The sequence below is a fragment of the Mustela erminea genome, chromosome 19, assembly GCF_009829155.1.
Source record: "Mustela erminea isolate mMusErm1 chromosome 19, mMusErm1.Pri, whole genome shotgun sequence".
Lineage (NCBI taxonomy): Eukaryota > Metazoa > Chordata > Mammalia > Carnivora > Mustelidae > Mustela > Mustela erminea.
Window position 1 is genome coordinate 30166328 of NC_045632.1, and position 8214 is coordinate 30174541.

The window sequence follows — 8214 nt, forward strand, 5'->3', positions numbered from 1 at the left end:
TAGCCATGTACCCTTTTACTGTTAACAGAACCTTTTGTGTATAACTCCCTTCCCTTCTCTCTATGTCCATGTAATTTACTGGATCTAGAATTCATGATTGACAGTCATTTTATCTTAACACTTGAAAAATGTTATCCCACTTCTTTTTGACCTCCATGGCTTCAAGTGAGAAATCTACTACCATCCAAATTGGTGTTTATCTGCAACGCCTACTTTCTTAGTACCTTCTTTCAAGATGTCTCCTTTAGGTTTCAATTTCAGAAGCTCAATTTCAGAAGCTAAAAGATAGGGCCTTGTTTGTATGTATACTGTGTGGGGTTAGCTCAGTTTCCTGATGAGGGAGGTTTAGAACTTTGGCCAAATTTAGAAAGTTTTCAGACTTTTTCCTTTGAACATGTCAATACTTCTTTCCCTTTGCTCTCCTTCTGGAATGCCAATAACACAGATGTCAGCTCTTTTGTTGCTGTCCCACAGGTTTCTGAGACATCGTTCACTTTTCTTTCAGTCTGTTTTCTTACTGTTGTTTATCACAAAACTGCAGTGATCAAGACAGTATGGTACTGGCACAAAAACAGACACAAAGATCAATGGCACAGAATAGAAAACCCAGAAATGGACCCCAAACTATATGGTCAACTAATATTTGACAAAGCAGGAAAGAATATCTAATGGGAAAAAGACACTCTCTTCAACAAATGATGTTGGGAAAACTGGACAGCAATACACAAAAGAATGAATCTGAACCACTTTCTTTTTTTTTTAAAAGATTTTATTTATTTATTTGACAGAGAGAGAGATCACAAATAGGCAGCGAGACAGGCAGAGAGAGAGGGGGAAGCAGGCTCCCTGCTGAGCAGAGAACTTAATGTGGGGCTCAATCCCAGATCCCCGAGATCGTGACCTGAGCTGAAGGCAGGGGCTTGACCCACTGAGCCACCCAGGACTCTTATGGACCACTTTCTTAACACCACACACAAAGGTAAATTCAAAATGGATGAAAGATCTAAATGTGAGACAGGAAAACATCACAATCCTAGAGGAAAACACAGGCAGTAACCTCTTTGACATCAGCTATAGCAACTTGTTACGATACGTCATCTGAGGCAAGGGAAACAAAACCAAAAATGAACTATTGCGACTTCATCAAGATATAAAAGCTTCTGCACAGTGAAGGAAACAATCCACAAGACTAAAAGGCAACCTTCAGAATGAGAGAAGATATTCACAAATGACATGTCTGATAAAGGGTTGGTATCGAAAATATATATAGAACTTTTAAAACTTGACCCCCAAGAACAAAATAGTTCAGTTAAAAAAATAAATAGAAGACAGGAAGAGACATATTTTTCTGTTGCTTAAATCGGGTAAACTTTATTGGTCTATCTTCAGGTTTATTGATTCTATCCTCTGTCATCTCTTGCTCTACCACTGAGCTCATCAACTGAATTTTTTATTTCAGTTATTTTATTTTTTAAGTTCTAGAATTTCCATTTTGTTCTTTTTTATAACTTTTTTTTTTTTTTGCTGAGATTTTGTACTTTTTCATTTGTTTCAAAATAATTCATTGGGGCACCTGGGTGGCTCAGTGGGTTAAAGCCTCTGCCTTTGGCTCAGGTCATGATCCCAGGGTCCTGAGATCGAGCCCCACATCGGGCTCCCTGCTCATTGGAGAGCCTGCTTCTCCTTCTCCCTCTACCTGCCTCTCTGCCTACTTGTGCTATCTCTCCGTCAAATAAATAAATAAAATATTAAAAAAAAAAAAAAAAGAAGAATTCATCATTGCTTGTTGAAGCGTTTTTAAGATGGCCACTTTAAAATCCTAGTCAGATAATTCTGATTAATCATGATTTTGGCATCTCTGATTGTCTTTTCTCATTCATTTTTGAGATTTTCCTGTTTCTTGGTATAACGAGTGATTTTTTTTTTAAATTGTATCCTCGACATTTTGGATATACAATGAGGCTCTGGGTTCTATTTAATCTTCTCTTTTTAAGCAGGAAGGCCTCCTTTTTTGAAGTTGTGTGTGTTTGCTCAGAGTGGGTTTGCTCAGCTTCCTGCCAGACTGCACTGACATCATCTCCAAAGAGAAGAGCAACGACACCCATCACACCGCCACACCTTGCTGCAGATGGATGGGGTAGAAGTTCAGCTCCATCCTTAGCCCATCAATATCTTCTGTGCAAAGTGGTACACCAACTCAAACCAACTCATTATCTTAAACTGGGGGCCTAAGCTCAGCCCCCTACTGATGTGGTGAAGGGTGAAGGCTACAAGGCAGAGGGCTAACATACCATTCTGTTTTTGCAGAGGGGCAGGGGAAGTTCAGCACCCTACCTGTTCCTAGTCATGAAGGGTGGCGAGTCAAGTGTCAATTAGCTGCATCTCTCATCGCCTCATTCTATCCGTTGTTGCCAGTTGGGGGTGGCAACTCAGAAGAGGAGTGCAGAAAGCAGAATGCCGAGTAGCCTGCTTTATACTGCCTCATTGGCTCTCTTTGCTGTGGGTTGGAGGGGGAGGTTCAGCTCTCCAATAAAACCCCAGTGACCTCCAGAATTAGGGAAAGTGGAATGCAGACTAGCTCCAATTTACACTGCCCTCTTCATGATCAATGATGCTAGATGAGGGTAGAGACTCAGGTCACCATTGGACTTGGCCAAACACTGTAATTTGACCCTTCCCCTCCAGTGGTTTTTTCAAGAGAAGGCTGAAATCAATCCAAGGTAACTCAGTATTGGGGTTTTTGTGGGGACAATTGGGAAACATAGGGTTATTGAGAGAGCTTCTTTCTTTGTTCTGGACTTGAAGTTGGTAGGAATAGGCCTGGAAACTATGGAACTACTACGTAAGGATTAAAGAGAGTTTAGATTCTTTTGGCTTCCATATGCAGTATACATAGTGGTTAGGTACATACACCTGATTTCAAAGTGTAGCTCAATTATGAGACTTTGATCACAACATCTTACCAAGCAAAACAGAAATAATAAAAGTATATCCCTGATAATGTTATTTCAAGCATTTAATGAGGTAAGACATGGAAAGCAGTTCCACCAATGTTTGACATGTTGTGAGTTCTCACTACATGGAAACAATGATGAATTATTGATGATGGTTGTTAATGGCAAGCCAGTGTCTTCTCTTTTTCTTTTCTCTTTCCTAGGACTGCCTGAGCTCACGGTAAGTGCTTAATAAATAATGTCAGCACCAACCAATGTATCAGGAATGAGCAGATTAAAACCTGTTAACTCAATTTTCTTTCCTATCATCATGCTTGTTTTAATGCAAAGATTAGAGCTGGCTGACCAATTGCATCCTCACCATCTGCTGTCACACAACATAACACTGCTGCCTCTTCCACGTCTGTCTCTTCAGGGATTCTGTATCAAAAGCAATTTCCCACGAGACTGACATCCTTATAGCTGCACAGAATAAAACCTCCTTATCCACAATAATGTAGACACTCTTCCCTCACTTCTCTAGCGTACCAGTTTCCTATCACCACTTGTTAAAAATTACCCCCAGCAGGGCACGTGGGTGGCTCAGTGGGTTAAAGCCTCTGCCTTCGGCTCAAGTCATGATCCAAGGGTCCTGGGATCGAGCCCCACATCGGGCTCTCTGCTCAGCAGGGTGCCTGCTTCCTCCTCTCTCTCTGCCTGCCTCTCTGCCTACTTGTGATCTCTGTTTGTCAAGTAAATAAATAAAAATCTTAAAAAAAAAAAAAATCACCCCCAGCAGAAACTGGATTCAAGGAAGAAAGTCCTGTGAGGAATAGAACTGGTGGTGAACTGTCAGCTGGCACAAATGTTAATATCGCATTAATGGAGTGGTCTTGGGTTTTTCAAGATAGTTTCATGGTGAGAAATGCAGACAGTCCTCCTGTGGGTGGTAAAAATGGTCCTGCCCAGTCGGCAGAACCTCAAGCACTGGGGGTTCTAAAGTGAGTTTGCTCTGAGGGCAACCAGGTTCAAAGACCTTTTCTTATTCCAAACTCTAATTGTTAACAGCGTTGAAAAACCCCGCCTGGCATGTACCTCAATCTCATTCACCAAAACCTAGTTGGGTCTTTTCATTCCGCCCAGGTAACAGGTGTGAGTATATCTAACATGGCATTTGTATTTGTATCACTGATCATTGAGATAGCATGGAATTTCTTTTTCTCCTACACTAACACCCCATTAATCTATTTTGTAGCAGCTTACTCGGTCCCATTCCTACTCCTCTCTGTCATGCCTTAAAATCCCAAGAGTACTCTTCTCAGCAGGAGGCAGTTTTGCCCCTCCCTCGGGGACCTTTGGCAATGACAGGAAAGGTTTTTGACTATCACGACCTGAAGAAGAGTGAGGAGGAGCAGGCCGGTGTTATTGGCATCTGGTGGATAACAGCCAACGATATTGCTAAACATCCAGCAATATACAAGATGTTCCCTATCCCCCAACAAAGCATCTGGCCTAAAAAGTCAGTAATATCAAAGTTCAGAACCCTGATCTAGAATCCGCAAAACAAGATCATATTTCCAAGGTATCTTTGCAGGTAGGCTTCCTCATGTGCTCAGTTGGAAACAGAAGTGAGATCCATGAGATCTCAGTTGTAAGGTCTTCCTGCAAACTCACTGTCAGAGCTGTTTCATTCTTCTGCCACTGTAGGGCTCTGGCTCTTGTCTCTGATCCCTAGATTCTGAGTGGCAAGTGTAAGCAGCACCAAGGTTCCCACTGGAAGTGTCCCAGGTATGACTGGGTTTTTCTCTTGGCTTATTTGCTCCTACTTGCAGAGCATTCAATTTTCTTTCTCTGACCCTCCTAGACATTCTTGTAAGTGACTTCATGGCCTGTAATAAATCCTTTTCTGCTTAAACTACTTAGAGTGCATTATTTGGTCTGCAATTAAGGATCCTAAGTAATACAGTAAGTGATTATAGGCAATCAATCTTCAAGAAGATGGGAATGTGAGATTGATTATGGTTAGAAATCAATGTAGATTTAGTTAGTATTACATGGTGGAACTCTTGTAGGCCTTGGAGGACTAAATGGCTGCTTCTATATGGGTAATGGATTGGTATGGGGATTAAGATGGTCACAAATTTTTTGTCACTCATCCTTCTGTTCCCTCCCTCTCCCTTGAACATAGGCCATCCCTGTTATTTTATTCAATGAATAGAAATATAGCAAAATTAATCCTGTGAACTTCAGAGGCTGGGTCTTAGATCTGCAGTATCTACCTTTATCTCTTAGAACACTCCCTTTGGGGATTCAGCTGGGGGAAAGCCCAAGGAACCGTGAAGACAAGCTACAGGGAGGAGAACCAAGGTTTCCTTAGCTGGCAATCCCTGCTGACTCTCCAACCAACATCCAACATCAACTACTGACCATTTTGAATGTCCCAGGCCCTGGTGACCCTCCAGGGCTTGTCATTTCATCAGTCACTGCTAAATACCATCAGTCCCCAACATAGTGAGAGATAACGACTGGGTTATTACTTTAAGTCACTGAGTGTTGAAGTGATTTGTTAGACAGTAATAGATAACCAAAATAATTGGCTACTTCCAACTGTACAGGCAAGTTTAAAAAATAAAATGACAAGGTGAAGATTTAAATTCTCTATTCAAGATATAGTAAGAGATTCAGAGTCTCTATGACTGCTCAAAAGAAGGTGGCTATAAAACTAAGATGCCAAGTCTAATTCTGTGGGCTGCTCAAAATTCAACATAGGTTGAGTAAACAACCTCACTGGATCTCTTGTGTACATGTTAGAGCACTGACTAGGAAAGAATAGGATGTTGACAATACAAGTGGTGACATTTGAGAGGATTTGCATGATTCTGAGGACATCTGATCTTCCAAATCTGACTGTCTATTACCAAGGGAAGCAGCCCCTCTTTATCTGTTGCAGCTGGCCTTGCCCACTAGAACAGCCAACAAAGACATCATCTGAGGTAGTTATCATCACAGAAATACCAATTATCCCCTTGCCTCAATGTACTACCTCTCAGTGGCTCCAGGCCTAAAATTGCAATTGGATATTAACATGCCCTGGGGCATCACTTACAGAGTAAAACCATAAAAGAAGGGGCACATGCAAAGAACTATTAGATTTTGCTAAATTATGTCAGCAAAATTTGGGGAATGTATGAGAGAAGATCGCAGATTAAAGAGAGAGTAATATAATTCTGAATGAAGCTGAATTTAGTGCTATGATTTTATGTACCAGCAATTCTAAAAACCAATGCACTCACAAGTCTCTTTCCCAGTTATTGTGGCAAGGGGTACCATGAACAGCAAAGTCTCCCATGACACCCCATACAAGGCAGTGAGGGAAGTCCTACACGGGAACCAAGACAAGTGCCCAAAGTTTTTGGAGACAGTGGAACTGAAGATCAGCTTGAAGAATGATGCCCCCAGAAGGAGAAATGTTTTTTGGGCACCATCCAGGCTTAAGTCCACTCCCTGCCTCAAGTTCTCCATATGTACTTTGGGGGATCAGCAGTGCTATAATGAGGCCAAAGCTGTGGATATTCCCCATCTGGACACTGAAGCACTGAAAAAACTCAACATGAATAAAAAATGAGATCAGAAGCTGGAAGAGAAGTATGATGCATTTTTGGCTTCAGAATCTCTGATCAAGCAGATCCCATGAATACAGGGCTCAGGCCTGAATAAGGCAGGCAAGTTCCCCTCCTTACTGACCCACAATGAGAACATGGTGGTTAAGGTGGATGAAGTGAAGTCCATGATCAAATTCCAGATGAAGAAGGTGCTGTGTCTGGCAGTGGTCGTTGGGCACATGAAGATGACAGATGATGAGCTCATGTACAACATCCACTTAGCTATTAATTTCCTGGTATCATTGCTCAAGAAGAATCGGCAGAATATCCAGGCTTTATACATCAAGAGCAAGGTGGGCAACCCCCAGTGCCTATACTAAGGCACAGCTTAATAAACCCTAGTGTTACCATTACCAGTTTGCCTGTGACTAGGGAAAGGGAGGAGGTTTGTGAGCTGACATATTGTGCCAATGCACTGTGCTGATGCTGCAATTTTTGGCACTCAGTGATGGGTAGTCATTTTCTCCACACTGCAAACCAAGAAATGGATTCTATCTACCTTCAAAACCGTAGTCTTATTTAGATCTCTTGGAACTGAGAACATGTGATACTTAGAACACGTGACAGTAGGTCTGCTAACCAGGACTGAAGCTTTTCTGATAACCCTGAGAAGGGCAGAGTGGAACTTCACATTGAAGACATTGACTCAGCCTTTGGCAGTGTGCTTAACCTATGGCCTGAAGTCACTTCCCTTTAAGCCAGATTCTTTCCATGGGCTTTTTGTTTTGTTTCATTCCTATAAATTGTGCCTCTGGGCTCTTGGTCTATAGGGATCACAAGGAATGTTCCAAATGAAGATCAAGTTCCTAGATGATTCAGAAGGGAGTGCTCCACAGTCCTGAGAAATTGATCTAGTATTTGCTTGTCTGACCCCACATTGAATACCCTATGTTCAGGGTAGCAATTCTGCTGTGTGAGATGTTTAGGAAAACACAAGCAGGAGACCTATACAATATTGTAATTCATCTGCAATGTTTTCTAGGGGAGTTTAGAAAATGGGTAGAATCAAGCTTTGGAAATGTATAGGCCCTTTGTCCCCCAGGTAGGTTCTGCCCCTTTCCTGACCTGAGGTAATTCGCTGCTGGGGTTCTTGCCTCCACCACTGAGTACTGGAAAGCTGGTTTTGGTGTGGTAGGAAATACCTGTGATTTAACTTTTAACTTGAATCTGCTTCACTTAACTTTGATAAAGTAACTAGTTTATCCCTCCATCTTTTAATACAGCTGAAAGTCTATTTCAAACCATAAATAAAAATGTCACACCTTCTTAAAACAAGCTTGAACCATGAAGAATACAAGTTTTTCACCAAAGCATTAAAAAATAATAATAATTAAAAAAAAAAATCAGTAGGTTCACCCAGGCAGCTGGGAGTGCTTCTAAATGGTTGATAAAAATCTTGACTCAGGGCACCTGGGTGGCTCAGTTGGTTATGCATATGCCTTCGACTCAAGTCATGATCTCAGGGTTCTGGGATGGAACCACACATCGGGCTCCCTCTCAGCAGAGAGTCTGCTTCTCCTTCTCCCTCTCCCTCTGTAATCTCTCTCTCACACACAAATAAATAAACTTAAAAAAATTTTTTTTTTCAGGGTGCCTGGGTTGCTCAGTCATTAAGCATC

The 8214-nt window shown here is 41.7% G+C and overlaps 1 pseudogene; it reads left to right on the top strand.

The window, feature by feature from the left end:
* Window positions 1–6261: 6261 nt before the first annotated feature.
* Window positions 6262–6915, top strand: LOC116579946 (annotated as a pseudogene).
* Window positions 6916–8214: the final 1299 nt, after the last annotated feature.